This window comes from Salmo trutta, chromosome 6 (genome assembly GCF_901001165.1).
Source record: "Salmo trutta chromosome 6, fSalTru1.1, whole genome shotgun sequence".
Lineage (NCBI taxonomy): Eukaryota > Metazoa > Chordata > Actinopteri > Salmoniformes > Salmonidae > Salmo > Salmo trutta.
The window spans coordinates 28,528,810-28,541,344 of NC_042962.1; the positions used below are offsets into that span (position 1 = coordinate 28,528,810).

General features: G+C 45.1%; 1 protein-coding gene across 2 annotated transcripts in view; it reads left to right on the plus strand.

The window, feature by feature from the left end:
* The window catches only part of plxdc2b (plexin domain containing 2b), a 184,731-nt gene that overhangs the window by 105,009 nt on the left and 67,187 nt on the right, over nt 1-12,535 (plus strand). The gene's annotated exons all lie outside the window — the stretch shown is intronic.

Genomic DNA, 12,535 nt, shown 5'->3' on the forward strand with positions numbered 1-12,535 from the left:
GCACGCAAGCAAAAAACACTGTCAGAAATCTTCAAGTAAGGGATGTTGTCACATCGTTGTTCTGTGATGCCAGTAATTCGTCTGATGACCATAATACATTCATTCATGTATTTGATGATGTGTTCTGACTCTATCTTGGTAAATCAAAAAAATAGAACAGATAGAACCTTATAGTCCCAATGTCACGACTCCAGTATTACAGCATGGGACGTGTTGAGGCCCACACATCTTCCACATTACTGTCCTCCGAGGGGAATAATATGGTGTTTATTCTTAATAAGAGGAGTGATGTTTGTTTAACCCATGGAGTGTTTGTCTCACAGCTCTTTAACTAGCCGAAAACACGCAAGCGCACAAACAAACAGGTACACACACACACACACACTGAATCAAAAACACAAGCGTACGCACGTGAGAGAGAACATGCACACACACATGTACACGAATGCATGCGCGCACTCACACACACCACAATGTTCAGATGATAAGAGGAAGCACAAAGCACAGCGTGTCCTACTCATCAGTCTGATAGAGGTCAGTTGAAAAGCCTCCTCTCGCTCCCCAAGCAACGAAACAATTGAGCAACTTCCAAAGCTGCTGAATATTAGCGGTTTTCAACCCACAATAACAGTGGAGATTCAGCACATTTGCAAAGATGTTATCCTTGTTTGGCATGATGCCTGCTAACTTGTCATTTGGGGAGAGTGGTGTCTTTGTAAACAACATTTCACCTGTCTTTAGTACAAAGAAGCTACTTACTGTAAGTCCCAAATGGCACCCTATTCCCAATATAGTGCACCACTCTTGAGCAGGGCCCATAGGGAATATGGAACTATTTGGGACTTATCCCATCTGTTGCCCAACTTGGTTTTGTTGAATTGGCCTTACTAAAATGCCATGCAAGCTTTTTAGTTATTAGAAATATATTATTAGAAATAGAACTATTGTTTTGTTACTGAATGTTTTTTCTTTCTCATACTGTATATATAGTCCATTCGGAAAGTATTCAGACCACTTGACTTTTTTCCACATTTTGTTATGTTCCACCTTATTCTAAAATTAATTAAATAGTTTTTTCCTCCTCATCAATTTTATTTTTATTTCACCTTTATTTAACCAGGTAGACTAGTTGAGAACAAGTTCTAATTTACAACTGCGACCTGGCCTAGAAAGCAAAGCAGTTTGACACATACAACAACACAGAGTTACACATGGAATAAACAAACATAAAGTCAATAATACAGTAGAAAAAAAAATATGAAAAAGAATATATACACACAATACCCCAAAATGACAAAGCAAAATTTAGAAAATTCTGTGAACATTTTTTTTAAAATAACATCACATTTACATACTGTAAGTATTCAGTCCCTTACTCAGTACTTTGTTGAAGCACCTTTGGCAGCAATTACAGCCTCGATTCCTCTTGGGTAGGACGCGACAAGCTTGGCACAATCTGTATTTGGGGAGTTTCTCCCATTCTTCTCTGCAGATCCCTTCAAGCGCTGTCAGGTTGGATGGGGAGCGACGCTGCACAGCTATTTTCAGGTCTCTCCAGAGAGGTTCGATCAGGTTCAAGTCCGGGCTCTGCCTTGGCCACTCGAGGACATTCAGAGACTTGTCACGAAGCCACTCCTGCGTTGTCTTAGCTGTGTGCTTAGGGTCGTTGTCCTGTTGGAAGATGAACCTTCCCCCAGTCTGAGGTCCTGAGTGCTCTGGAGCAGGTTTTCATCAAGGATCTCTCTGTACTTTGCTCCGTTCATCTTTCCCTCGATCCTTACTAGTCTCCCAGTCCCTGCTGCTGAAAAGCATCCCCACAGCATAATGCTGCCACCACCATGCTTCACCGTAGGGATGGTGCCAGGTTTTATCCAGATGTGACGTTTGGCATTCAGGCCAAAGAGTTCAATCTTGGTTTCATCAGACCAGAGAATCTTGTTTCTCATAGTCTGAAAGTCTTCAGGTGCCTCTTGGCAAACCAAGTGGGCTGTCGTGCCTTTTACTGAGGAGTGGCTTCTGTTTGGCCACTCTACCATTAAGGCTTGATTGGCGGAGATGGTTGACCTTCTGGAAGGTTCTCCCATCTCCAAAGACGAATTCTGGAGCTCTGTCAGAGTAACCATTGGGTTCTTGGTCACCTCCCTGACCAAGGCCCTTCTCCCCCGATTGCTCTGTTTAGCTGGGCGGGTATTGGCGCTTTGCCTGTTTGATGGTTTGTTGGAGGGCATAGCGGGATTTCTTATAAGCTTCCGGGTTAGAGTCCCGCTCCTTGAAGGTGGCAGCTATAGCCTTTAGCTCAGTGTGGATGTTGCCTGTAATCCATGGCTTCTGGTTGGGGTATGTACGTACGTTCACTGTGGGGACGGCGTCATCGATACACTTATTGATGAAGCCAATGACTGCTGTGGTGTACACCTCAATGCCATCAGAGGAATCCTGGAACATATTCCAATCTGTGCTAGCAAAACTGTCCTGTAGCTTAACATCTGCTGCATCTGACCACTTTTTTATTGATCGAGTCACTGCTGCTTCCTGCTTTAATTTTTGCTTGTAAGCAGGAATCAGGAGGACAGATTTATGGTCAGATTTGCCAGATGGAAGGCGTGGGAGAGCTTTGTATGCGTCTCTGTGTGCGGAGTAAAGGTGGTCCAGAGTTTTCTTCCCTCTGGTTGCACACTTAACATGCTGATAGAAATTTTGTAAGACGGATTTAAGTTTCCCTGCATTAAAGTCCCTGGCCACTAGGAGCTCCGCCTCTGGGTGAGCGTTTTCCTTTTTGCTTATTGGTGGAATACAGCTCATTCAGTGCAGTCTTAGTGCCAGCATCAGTCTGTGGTGGTATATAGACCGCTACGAAAAATACAGATGAAAACTCTCTAGGTAGATAGTGTGATCTACAGCTTATCATGAGATACTCTACCTCAGGCGAGCAAAACCTCAAGACTTCCTTAGATATCGTGCACCAGCTGTTATTTACAAAAATACATAGTCCGGCGCCCCTTGTCTTACTAGACACCGCTGTTCTATTCTGCCGATACAGCGTATAGCCAGCCAGCTGTATGTTGATAATGTCGTCGTTCAGCCACGACTCCGTGAAGCATAAGATATTACAGTTTTGAATGTCCCTTTGGTAGTTTAATCTTCCTCGTAGGTCATTGATTTTATTTTCCAAAGATTGCACGTTTGCTAGCAGAATGGAAGGAAGTGGGGGTTTATTCGATCGCCTACAAATTCTCAGAAGGCAGTCCGCCCTTTGGTCCCTTATTCTCTGCCTTCTCTTCACGCAAATGACGGGGATCTGGGCTTGTTCCCGGGAAAGCAGTATATCATTCACGTCGGGCTCGTCAGACTTGCTAAAGGGAGAAAAGGATTCTGCCAGTCCGTGTTGAGTAATCGCAGTTCTGATGTCCAGAAGTTATTTTCGGTCATAAGAGACGGTAGCAGCAACATTATGTACAAAAAAAGTTACAAAATAAGTTACAAACAATGCAGAAAAACACAATTGGTTAGAAATACGTAAAACATCAGCCTTGTTCTCCAGCGTCATGCACTGTCAACAGTGGGTCCTTATATAGACAGGTATATAGACAGCCTTTCCATATCATGTCCAATCAATTGAATTTACCACAGGTGGATTCTAATAAAGTTGTAGAAACTGGATGATCAATGGAAACAGGATGCCCCTCAGCTCAATTTCGAGTCTCATACTTTATTTTTCATGCATTTGCATCAGATTTACCATATTATACATGTCTTGAATCAGGTTTAACACTCCTATTTGTATTAGTGGGTTACGAGAGGCCCCGATCAGAGAGAAGATGTCCCATTAAAAAAACATTCTACCAGCTGTTAGTTGTTGTCCCAAATGGCACCCAGTCCCACATATAATGCACTACTTTTAACCAGAGCCCTCGGGGCCCTCGTCAAAAGTATTGCCCTATGTAGATAATAGGTGCCACTTGGGACGCAGGCAGAGATAGGGGGGCAGCTCAGGGCGTTCGGCTTACTCCATACAGGAAATAGTAAAAGGAGTCGTGTGGCGTCTACATTGCTCGTAAAAGCCCTCATGAATGTGTCTGTTATAAAGCATGACCGGGCCTTTTGCACTCCATTAGCCTATAAGCCAGGGTTTTACGAGTGCAGGATGTCATGCTTTCTGGCTTTCTTAATTTGATTAGCAGCCATTACGACCACTTCAGATGCTGACTGGGCCCAAGTGGAACACATGAAGAAGAATGAAGAAGCATGCATAAGCCTACAGTACTGATAAGATTGTGCCGAAGAGGATGCTATTTTGTTAGGTTTTTTGCGTTGTTTGTAACTTATTTTTAAACTTATTTTGTACATAATGTTGCTGCTACCATCGCTTATGACCAAAAATAACTTCATTTGTGTGAAGAAAAGACAGAGGAAAAGAGGGCGCAGGTCGGGCTGCCTTCTGAGAATCCGTAGGCAAGCGAGAGAACTCCCACTGCCATCTGTTCTACTTGCTAATATGCAACCATTGGAAAATAAAATTGATGACCTACGATTATCCTACCAACGGGACATTAAAAACTGTAATATCTTGTTTCACTGAGTCGTGGCTGAACAATGACACAGATAATATAGAGCTGGTGGGATTTTTGATGCACCGGCAGAATGTAGAAGAAGCTACGTCTGGTAAGACGAGGGGTGGGGGTGTGTGTCTTTTTGTCAATAACAACTGGTGCACAATGTCTAATATTGAAGAAGTCTCAAGTTATTGCTCGCCTGAGGTAGAGTACCTTATGATAAGCTGTAGACCACACTATCTACCAAGAGAATTCTCATCTATATTATTCATAGTCGTCTATTTACTACCACAGACCAATGCTGGCACTAAGACCGCACTAAACCAACTCTATAAGTCCATAAGCAAACAAGAAAATCCCCGGCTCCATTTTTCATCTGTATTTTTCGTAGCTGTCTATATACCATTACAGACTGATGCTGGCATGAGTTGTATTCCGTCATAAGCAAACAGGAAAACTCTCACCCAGAGGCGGCGCTCCTGGTGGCCGGGGACTTTAATGCAGGCAAACTTAAATCAGTTTTACCAAATTCTTACCAGCATGTCACATGTGCAACCAGAGGGAAAAAACTCTAGACCACCTTTACTCCACACACAGAGATGCATACAAAGCTCTCCCCCGCCCTCCATTTGGAAAATCTGACCATAATTGTATCCTCCTGATTCCTGCTTACAAGCTAAAACTAAAGCAGCAAGTACCAGTTATTCGCTTAATACGGAATAGGTCAGATGACGTGGATGCTACGCTACAGGACTGTTTTGCTAGCACAGACTGGAATATGTTCCGGGATTAATCCAATGGCATTGAGGAGTATACCACCTCAGTCATCGGCTTCATCAATAAGTGCATCAATGACGTCCCCCCCTACAGTGATCATAAGTACATATTCCAACCAGAAGCCATAGATTACAGGCAACATCCACATCGAGCTAAAGGCTAGAGCTGCCGCTTTCAAGGAGCGAGACACTAATCCAGACGCTTATCACGCAATGCCCTCAGACGAACCATCAAACAAGCAAAGAGTCAATACAGGATTAAGATTGAATCCTACTACATCGGCTTTGACTCTTGTCGGATGTGGCAGGGCTTGAAAACTATTATGGAGTACAAAGGGAAACCCAGACACGAGCTTCCCAGTGACGCGAGCCTACCTTTTATTTTTTTATTTAACATTTATTTAACTAGGCAAGCCAGTTAAGAACAAATTCTTATTTACAATGATGGTCTACCAGGGAACAGTAAGTTAACTGCCTTGTTCTGATGCAGAACGACAGCTTTTTACCTTGTCAGCTCTGGGATTCGATTCAGCAACCTTTCGGTTACTGGCCCAACGCTCTAACCACTAGGCTACCTGCCGCCCCAAAATGCTATTTTATGCTCGCTTCAAGGCAAGCCACACTGAAGCATGCACGAGAGCACTTGCTGTTCTGGATGACTATGTGATAATGCTCTCGGTAGAAGATGTGAGCAAGACCTTTAAACAGGTAAAAATTTACAAAGCCGCGGCCCACACCACCAACGAACTATCATGGTCCAAACACACCAAGACAGTCGTGAAGAGGGCACGACAAAACCTTTTCCCCCTCAGGAGACTGAAAAGATTTGGCATGGGTCCCCAGATCCTCAAAAAGTTCTACAGCTGCACCATCGAGAGCATCCTGAACGGTTGCATCACCGCCTGGCATGCCAACTGCTCGGCATTTGACCGTAACGCGCTACAGAGGGTAGTGCGTACGGCCCAGTACATCACTGAGGCTTCCTGCCATCCAGGACCTATGTAATAGGCGGTGTCAGAGGAAAGCCCATAAAATTGTCACCCAAGTCATAGACTGTTTTAAAAAAAACATGTATATTTTTATTTAACCAGGTAGGCCAGTTGAGAACAAGTTCTCATTTACAACTGCGACCTGGCCAAGATAAAGCAAGGCAGTGCGACAAAAACAACAACACAGAGTTACACATAAACAAACGTACAGTCAATAACACAATAAAAAAATCCATGTACAGTGTGTGCAAATGTAGAAGAGAAGGGAGGTAAGGCAATAAATAGGCCATGGAGGCGAAATAATTACAATTTAGCATTAACACTGGAGTGATAGATGTGCAGATGATGATGTGCAAGTAGAGATACTGGGGTGCAAAAGAGCAAGAGGATAAGTAACAATATGGGGATGAGGTAGTTGGGTGTGCTGTTTACAGATTGGCTATGTACACGTACAGTGATCGGTAAGCTGCTCTGACAGCTGATACTTAAATTTAGAGAGGGAGATATAAGACTCCAGCTTCAGTGATTTTTTGCAATTCATTCCAGTCATTGGCAGCAGAGAACTGGAAGGAAAGGCGGCCAAAGGAAGTGTTGGCTTTGGGGGTGACTGTCACAAAATCCTTCGTGCTGTTGAAAGGAGGACCAAGGCGCAGCGGGAATATGGATGCTCATATTTTAATTTCAAAAAAAGGAGTAAAGCATCCACTGAAAAAACAATAAACACAACAGGGACAGTCTTACAGGCATACAAAAAACGCAGTGCAAGAACAACCACCCACAACCCCAAAGAAAAACACCCACACCTATATAGCACTTCCAATCAAAGGCAACTCAACACACCTGCCTTCAATTGGAAGTCCCAATCAACAACACAAACATTCCCAACACAAACATGCCACATCCTGACCCCAAAACTAAAACACTAGCTCCATCTACTGGTCAGGACGTGACAGTGACCAGTGAAATATACCTGCTGGAGCGCGTGCTACGGGTGGGTGTTGCTATGGTGACCAGTGAGCTGAGATAAGGTGGGGCTTTACCTAGCATAGACTTATAGATGACCTGGAGCCAGTGGGTTTGGCGACGAATATGTAGTGAGGGCCAGCCAACGAGAGCATACAGGTCGCAGTGGTGGGTAGTATATGGGGCTTTGGTGACAAAACAGATGGCAATGTGATAGACTACATCCAGTTTGCTGAGTAGAGTGTTGGAGGCTATTTTGTAAATGACATCGCCGAAGTCAAGGATCGATAGGATGGTCAGTTTTACGAGGGTATGTTTGACAGCATGATTGAACGAGGATTTGTTGTGAAATAGGAAGCCGATTCTAGATTTAATTTTGGATTGGAGATGCTTAATATGAGTCTGGAAGGAGAGTTTACAGTCTAACCAGACACCTAGGTATTTGTAGTTGTCCACATACTCTAAGTCAGAATCGTCCAGAGTAGTGATGCTAGTCGTGTGGGAGGGTGCGGGCAGCGATCGGTTGAAGAGCATGCACTTAGTTTTACTTGCATTTTAAAGTGTTTGGCCTCGGAAGGAGTGTTGTATGGCATTGAAGCTTGTTTGGATGTTTGTTAGCACAATGTCCAAAGAACGGCCAGATGTATACAGAATGGTATAGTCTGCGTAGAGGTGGATCAGAGAATCACCAGTAGCAAGAGCAACATCATTGATATATACAGAGAAAAGAGTCGGCCCGAGAAATTAACCCTCTGGCACCCCCATAGAGACTGCCAGAGGTCCGGACAACATGCCCTCCAATTTGACACATTGAACTCTATCTGAGAAGTAGTTGGTGAACCAGGTGAGGCAGTCATTTGAGAAGCCAAGGCTATAAGAATGCGGTGATTGACAGAGTCAAAAGCCTTGGCCAGGTCGATGAAGACGGCTGCACAGTACTGTCTTTTATCGCTGGCAGTTATGATATCATTTAGGACCATGAGCATGGCTGAGGTGCACTCATGACCAGCTCGGACACCAGATTGCCTAGTGGAGAAGGTACGGTGGGATTCAAAATGGTCGGTGATCTGTTTGTTCACTTGGCTTTCGAAGATTTTAGAAAGGCAGGGCAGGATGGATATAGGTCTATAACAGTTTGGGTCTAGAGTGTCTCCCCCTTTGAAGAGGGGGATGACCGTGGCAGCTTTCCAATCTTTGGGGATCTCAGGAGATACGAAAGAGAGGTTGAACAGGCTAGTAATAGGGGTTGCAACAATTTCGGCTGATAATTTTAGAAAGAGAGGGTCCAGATTGTCGAGCCCAGCTGGTTTGTAGGGGTCCAGATTTTGCAGCTTTTTCAGAGCATTAGCTGTCTGGTTTTGGGTGAAGGAGAAGCGGGGAGGGGGCTTGGGCAAGTTGCTGCAGGGGGTGCTGAGATGTTGGCCGGGGTAGGGGTAGCCAGGTGGAAAGCATGGCCAGTCTTAGAAAAATGCTTATTGAAATGATCGATTATCGTATATTTATCGGTGGTGACAATGTTTCCTATCCACAGTGCAGTGGGCAGCTGGGAGGAGGTGCTCTTATTCTCCATGGACTTTACAGTGTCCCAAGTTTTGGGGGAATTAGTGCTAATGGATGCACATTTCTGTTTGAAAAAAGCTAGCCTTAGCTTTCCTAACTGACTGAGTATATTGGTTCCTGACTTCCCTGAAAAGTTGCCTATAGCGGGGGCTATTCGATGCTAATGCAGAATGCCACAGGATGTTTTTATGCTGGTCAAGAGGAGTCTGGGTTGAACCAAGGGCTATATCTGTTCTTAGTTCTACATTTTTTGAATGGGGCATGCTTATTTAAGACGGTGAGGAAAGCACTTTTAAAGTGCATCCAGGCATCCTCTACTGACAGGATGAGGTCAATATCCTTCCAGGATACCCGGGCCAGGTCGATTAAAAAGGCCTGCTCGCTGAAGTGTTTTAGGGAGCATTTGATAGTGATGAGGGGTGGTCGTTTGACCGCGGACCAATTACACACGCAGGCAACGAGGCAATGGTCGCTGAGATCCTGGTTGAAGACAGCAGAGGTGTATTTAGAGGGCAAGTTGGTCAGGATGATATCTAAGAGGGTGCCCATGGTTACAGATGTAGGGTTGTACCTGGTAGGTTCCTTGATCATTTGTGTGAGATTGAGGGCATCTAGCTTAGATTGTAGGACGGCCGGGGTGTTAAGCATGTCCGAGTTTAGGTCACCTAACAGTACGAACTCTGAAGATAGATGAGGCAATCAATTCACATATGGTGTCCAGGGCACAGCTGGGGGCTGAAGGGGGTCTATAACAACTGGCAACAGTGAGAGACTTTTTTCTGGAAAGGTAGATTTTTAAAAATAGAAGCTTGAATTGTTTGATAGCCTGCAGAGTTCTGTCATACTTTCTCTGCAGTAGATTGCAACTCTGCCCCCTTTGGCAGTTCTATCTTGTTGGAAAGTGTTATAGTTAGGGATGGAAATGTCAGGATTTTTGATGGCCTTCCTAAGCCAGGATTTAGACATTGGTGGAGTGTGCTAAAGCAGTGAATAAAACAAACTTAGGGAGGAGGCTTCTAATGTTAACATGCATGAAACCAAGGTTTTTATGGTTACAGAAGTCAACAAATGAGAGCGCCTGGGGAATGGGAGTGGAGCTAGGGGCTGCAGGGCCTGGGTTAACCTCTATATCACCAGAGGAACAGAGGAGGAGTAGGATAAGGGTAAGGCTAAAGGCTATACGAACTGGTCGCCTAGTGCGTTCGGAACAGAGACTAAAAGGAGCAGATTTCTGGGTGCGGAAGAATAGATTCAAGGCATAATGTACAGACAAGGGTATGGTAGGATGTGAATACAGTGGAGGTAAACCTAGGCATTGAGGGATGATGAGAGAGGTTTTGTCTCTAGAGGCACCATTTAAGCCAAGTGAGGTCACCGCATGTGTGGGGGTGGAACAAAAGGGCTCGCTAAGGCATATTGAGCAGGGCTGGAGGCTTTACAGTGAAATAAGACAATAATCACTAACCAAAACCGCAATGGACAATGCATATTGACATTAGGGAAAGGCATGTGTAGCCAAGTGATTGGCGGGGCTCCGTGTCGGCAGTAAAAAGGTCCAGGCCAATTGGAAAGAATTGGCTGATGGACCTCTTCAGCTAGCCGGGAGATTGGCCTAGCTCGGGGCTAGCTCCAGGCTAACTGGTGCTTGCTTCGGGACAGAGACGTTAGCCAGGAGTAGCCACTCGGATAGCAGCTAGCTAGCTGCGATGACTCGGTGTAAAGGTTCAGAGCTTGCGGTAGGAATCTGGAGATGTGGTAGAGAAAAAGCAGTCCGATATGCTCTGGGTTGATATCGTGCTGTGCAGACTGGCAGGAATTGACCGGGCTGAGGCTGGCTGTTGTCCGAGCTAACGGTAATGACCACTAGCTAGTAGCTAGTTAGCCGGCTAGCTTTTGATGGGGGTCCGGTTCTAAAGTGTAAAAAAATAGCAGATCCGTACCACATTGGGTGAGGCGGGTTGCAGGAGAGTATGTTCAGTCCATAGATGGAAATTGAGATAAAAAAATATATATATATATATTTTTCTTTGTATATATTTCGTATATACACTGCTCCAAAAAATTAAGGGAACACTAAAATAACACATCCTAGATCTGAATGAATGAAATAATCTTATTAAATACTTTTTTCTTTACATAGTTGAATGTGCTGACAACAAAATCACACAAAAATAATCAATGGAAATCCAATTTATCAACCCATGGAGGTCTGTATTTGGAATCACACTCAAAATTAAAGTGGAAAACCACACTACAGGCTGATCCAACTTTGATGTAATGTCCTTAAAATAAGTCAAAATGAGGCTCAGTAGTGTGTGTGGCCTCCACGTGCCTGTATGACCTCCCTACAAAGCCTGGGCATGCTCCTGATGAGGTGGCGGATGGTCTCCTGAGGGATCTCCTCCCAGACCTGGACTAAAGCATCCGCCAACTCCTGGACAGTCTGTGGTGCAACATGGCGTTGGTGGATGGAGCGAGACATGATGTCCCAGATGTGCTCAATTGGATTCAGGTCTGGGGAACGGGCGGGCCAGTCCATAGCATCAATGCCTTCCTCTTGCAGGAACTGCTGACACACTCCAGCCACATGAGGTCTAGCATTGTCATGCATTAGGAGGAACCCAGGGCCAACCGCACCAGCATATGGTCTCACAAGGATCTCATCTCGGTACCTAATGGCAGTCAGGCTACCTCTGGCGAGCACATGGAGGGCTGTGCGGCCCCCCAAAGAAATGCCACCCCACGCCATGACTGACCCACCGCCAAACCGGTCATGCTGGAGGATGTTGCAGGCAGCAGAACGTTCTCCACGGCGTCTCCAGACTCTGTCACGTCTGTCACATGTGCTCAGTGTGAACCTGCTTTCATCTGGGAAGAGCACAGGGCGCCAGTGGCGAATTTGCCAATCTTGGTGTTCTCTGGCAAATGCCAAACGTCCTGCACGGTGTTGGGCTGTAAGCACAACCCCCACCTGATGACGTCGGGCCCTCATACCACCCTCATGGAGTCTGTTTCTGACCGTTTGAGCAGACACATGCACATTTGTGGCCTGCTGGAGGTCATTTTGCAGGGCTCTGGCAGTGCTCCTCCTGCTCCTCCTTGCACAAAGGCGGCCTCCTCCACGTCTCCTGATGTACTGGCCTGTCTCCTGGTAGCACCTCCATGCTCTGGACACTACGCTGACAGACACAGCAAACCTTCTTGCTACAGCTCGCATTGATGTGCCATCCTGGATGAGCTGCACTACCTGAGCCACTTGTGTGGGTTGTAGACTCCGTCTCAAGCTACCACTAGAGTGAAAGCACCGCCAGCATTCAAAAGTGACCAAAACATCAGCCAGGAAGCATAGGAACTGAGAAGTGGTCTGTGGTCACCACCTGCAGAACCACTCCTTTATTGGGGGTGTCTTGCTAATTGCCTATAATTTCCACCTGTTGTCTATTCCATTTGCACAACAGCATGTGAAATTTATTGTCAATCAGTGTTGCTTCCTAAGTGGACAGTTTGATTTAATAGAAGTGTGATTGACTTGGAGTTACATTGTGTTGTTTAAGTGTTCCCTTTATTTTTTTGAGCAGTATATATATATATATATATATATATATATATATATATATACAATGAAAAATATATACACATGGGACAGGACAAGACAAACAGACATCCTACTGTTACGCCATCTCGGATACGCCAA